Source organism: Macrobrachium rosenbergii, chromosome 41, assembly GCF_040412425.1.
Source record: "Macrobrachium rosenbergii isolate ZJJX-2024 chromosome 41, ASM4041242v1, whole genome shotgun sequence".
Taxonomy (NCBI): domain Eukaryota; kingdom Metazoa; phylum Arthropoda; class Malacostraca; order Decapoda; family Palaemonidae; genus Macrobrachium; species Macrobrachium rosenbergii.
Genome location: NC_089781.1, coordinates 41,085,986 through 41,090,078, shown reverse-complemented (window position 1 = coordinate 41,090,078; position 4,093 = coordinate 41,085,986). Strand labels below are relative to the sequence as shown.

Genomic DNA, 4,093 nt, shown 5'->3' with positions numbered 1-4,093 from the left:
ATTAACCCACTGGACTATTTGTATACCTAAAAACAGAGGTAAAGTAACACATAGGTAATTTGATTTAATGTTTGTGTTTCTAATGTGGTAGAGATAGGGAGACAGGAAGATGGATCAAAGAAGACAAATCCAGATTCAAGGAATATCGAAAACTATTTAAGATACATAATATGCCTTCCAGACAATTTTTTTTAATGATTTATGAGAAGTGTGTGAAACTGCAGGGGTCACAGAATCAGCAGGACATGTTTGTGAATAGTTAGATTAGGAAATGAGACGTTTAGTAAAAAAAAAAAGTATTTTGGCGAGCAATTGCCAGAAAGAAAAAAAATCAGAATAAATTATGGAAATGGAGAGATAATATCTGAATATACTGTAGCATAGGTTGGAGTGAGTATTTTAGATTTGCTAAGTGCAAAATTTAGAAAAAAGATTCAGAAGTTTTGATATAATAGTTGTTAGGGTTAGTGTAAGTTTAAGAAAGCTATGGGAAGGTACTGTTAAAGACACAGGGTGGGCCATTAAGGGGATGAAGACTGGACACTAGGAGCGATGATTATAGGTGAGAGGTTGTTATGGAGTGGTGAAAGGTGAGATTCAAAGGCTGACCAGGCTGTTTAAGGTATGCATGTATGAGAGAAAGGTTTTGACTGAATGGGCTAGAGGATCAATAGTTCTGTCATATAAGAGTGAAAGGGATGGTTGTGATAAATATGACATAATTGATAAAAAGGCAATGTGTATGATGTTGAGGATGCATAGCATACATGATAAGTTGCTAAATAAATAATATTTTTATGATAGAGATTAAGCAGGAGTTAAAGTTTGTATGTTGAAGAGTGGCTGGTACGATGTAAGAATTGGGGTAAGATAAGGATGTTATGTATTTTTGGTAATTTAATATCTTTATGAAGAGAACGATGTTTGAAGCCAGAGAAAGAACAGATGTAGGTGTATAGTTGTGAGACAAGACGATGGGTCAGGAATCGAATGTGGAATGGCTGATATTTGTGGATGGCACAGTAGTGACTGGGGATAGCAAAGATAAACTACGCTAATGAGAGAACTTGAAAGTGTTGGTATGAGGAGGAAGCTGATAGGAAATGTCAGCAAGAGTAAGTTTACGATGGTAAATGGAAACCGGGAAGACGATACAATGCAGTTGAGTCGTTAAGAAATTTGAAGGTAACTATTTTGGATGAGAGAAGATGAGGATCGCAAACAGGTGAAGAAAGAGGGTAACAGCATATTTGCGAAAGACTGGAGGTAAAATGGAAGGTCTTAGGAGAATAAGGTTCGAATGCATGAACGGGTTTTTGCATCAACTTTTCCTATGGAAGTACGTCGTGGATTTGAAGATAAATGAAAGGAAAAGTGGAAGCTATAGAGGTGATTTTTTTATGAAGTGTATATGGCATAAGCACTGCAAAAGTGAGAGATGAGATATGCAGAAATGGTAAAACGAAAAGCTGATGAGGAGGGATGGATCAATGTTTTGAGAGTGTTCATTCATGTGAATTGAGTGGAGAATGGCAGGATGTTTAAAAGTGTGTTAAAGGAAACCATAAACTTCCAGCAAGCTAGACAGTACATGCAAAATAAGTTAAAATACTGTTTGCACATTAAGTTTGATGCTCCGATGATCATATGGTCCACATTCACCATATCTTGTCTAACAAAACCGTGCTCTATACAAGTCAACCCTTCTGCTGCTCATCTTACGTTCTCAGTCAAAATACTACCTCACTCCTTCCCATGTGCACCAAGTATACTTAAGTTCTCACAGTTGCTCTTATTACTTCTATCGCAATAGAAATTGTATAATCTACTCGTTCAGTTTTTTCAACTTTCCTTCATCTAAAAAACCATGGTATTATCAAGTTTTGTCAAATAATCATATATACCATTGCTATATAAAAACAAAGGTTAGTTGCCATTACGTCTTTACAGTAAATAAAGTATTAAACTGAACTGTTGTTCGTCTCGAATAAGAAGCTTGTTATTTGCTTGTGAATAACAATACAGATGTACATACGTCTAGTTGTCAAGTAAATTTCAGATGCTCAAACCCCGGTGGTGCAGAACTTCGGCCACAAACAGAATCGTACTGAGAGGCTGTGCCTCAGGATGCTCTTTATATGCCCTAAGAGATCAACAATATTGTTTCCCTTTCCAGACTTTTCTGTTATTTCACACTTGTTTATTCAGTTCTAAACGGTGAAACCCTTCAACAGATGGCTGATGGTGCTCTCTCATAGCCTGCTATGTAAACACTGCGGTCCGCCTCCCATTGAGAACATCTGTTCAGTCTGTAAAGTTTCAAGGCACTTATATTCTCAGTAAGTAGTCTATCAGATTACTATCGAGAGAAGGACAACGTTTCTTTCGTGATTACTGTATAAGCAACCTGATATCGACGTTGTGATGAATTCCTATAGAATTATTTACTGTTTTCATCTTTATTTCTGTTTAACTTTTTAACTGATATTATTGAGTAAATGAAGCGTTAGTTTGTTGATTTGTTGTTTTTCATAGGCAATGTTTATCATTAAAACCTTTATATATATGATAATGATGTCCGCTTCCACAAAATTTTGTGGCCTTGATTGCTTGCCTTTGTATATCAAGGTGGTATTATGCGACAGTCATAACGATAACAAAACGATTTTGTACCTAAAGCTGAAGTAAATAGAATGCATACGTTTCTTTAAGTAGAGGCTTGCAAAGATAATACACGCAAGATTGCATTTCTTAGTGTAAGATGAATAAACATGGAATGATGAAAAGTTTAAAGTCTGGATAAACCTTACGCGATCAAAAAAGAAGAAAAAAGTTTTCAATAGAGCGGCCCTTGTTAGAGGGAATAACACACTATATGTGTCTTCACAAACATTACACCTCAATATCGTTTAATATCGATTTTATTACACAACCTCTGTGAGAATGCCCAGCGGAATAACACATACTACAGGAGTGCCACAAACTTTTAGTCTTATTCTTCTCATGGTTATGGAATAGCAAACATTACATTCATTTGCCAGACGGTAGCTGGATCAACATATCCGTAAGTCTTATCCACTCAACAAATCAGCTGACAGCACACCCTCAGTTTTATTCATCAACAGCCGGGCGCCGACAACCAATCAATCAAAACCTGTCGGTTGAAAAATTACAGTTTCTCATAATTATTATTTTTGAAATTTATTACTAAATCCATGGCAGTTATATTTCTTGTATAAGAGTTACATCTTTATCAATGTGTTAATGAACATTATCAAAGCTCTGATAAAGAATTTTATAAGGCCTTTCACGAGATATACAGAACATCATGTATTTTTTTAACCCAACATGTACTATGAACCACGACTGAGCTGCATTTGACATGCTAGAACTATAATACGTATATATAAATATATATATAATATATATATATATATATATATATATATATATATATATATATATATATATGCAGAATCTACTGGTCACTTTTACCAGACACATATGTAATTCTAATAGCCACAATGCCCTCTTAATTTCTCGAATTCTTCGCGCTTTTTTGGATGTGCTTGTAACTACGAAGCCGTACATCCAGACGCAAGAAATTGAACACTGTGATTGCCGGTCGGCCTGACCACCTTGTGGTTAAAGCCCCGTTCACACATTCACGTATCAGCCCACGCATGTTCACGCATGAATGGAAACTGGTAGTTGGCAACAGCTTACGTAAGTACTACGAAAAAGTTCCGTAATGCGTATTTAAGATCGTGGACATGCGGGGCAGAGTCGGGAGGTCGATACGCACCATCCCAGCATGCGTGGGGAGCCACGTATGTTTCGACATGTTCAAAAGATACGTGTCTGTTCACGTCATCCGTCATTTTGCGTGGTTCCACACGCACCACGTGGTGCATCCGTGGCGTGGTCTGCACGCCTGCCGGGCAATGACGGCGTGGCCCCCGCTGCTTTCCCGTTCCGCCAAGAACGCGTGGGTCCCCACGAGGTTCGGGAGTAACGTGGCAACAGCGCCTCTCCCCAGGACCTGAGACGATGAGGCAGCGCTGTGTCGGGTGTATAAAACAGCTTGCGGTGC

The 4,093-nt window shown here is 37.8% G+C and overlaps 1 protein-coding gene across 1 annotated transcript in view; it reads right to left on the bottom strand.

The window, feature by feature from the left end:
- LOC136826827 (techylectin-5B-like) overlaps positions 1–2,271 on the bottom strand; it is a 14,698-nt gene extending 12,427 nt beyond the window's left edge. Inside the window, exon 1 of the mRNA XM_067084283.1 lies at positions 2,036–2,271. The gene's annotated coding sequence lies outside the window, so the exon portion shown is untranslated. The remainder of the gene's footprint in view (positions 1–2,035) is intronic.
- Positions 2,272–4,093: the final 1,822 nt, after the last annotated feature.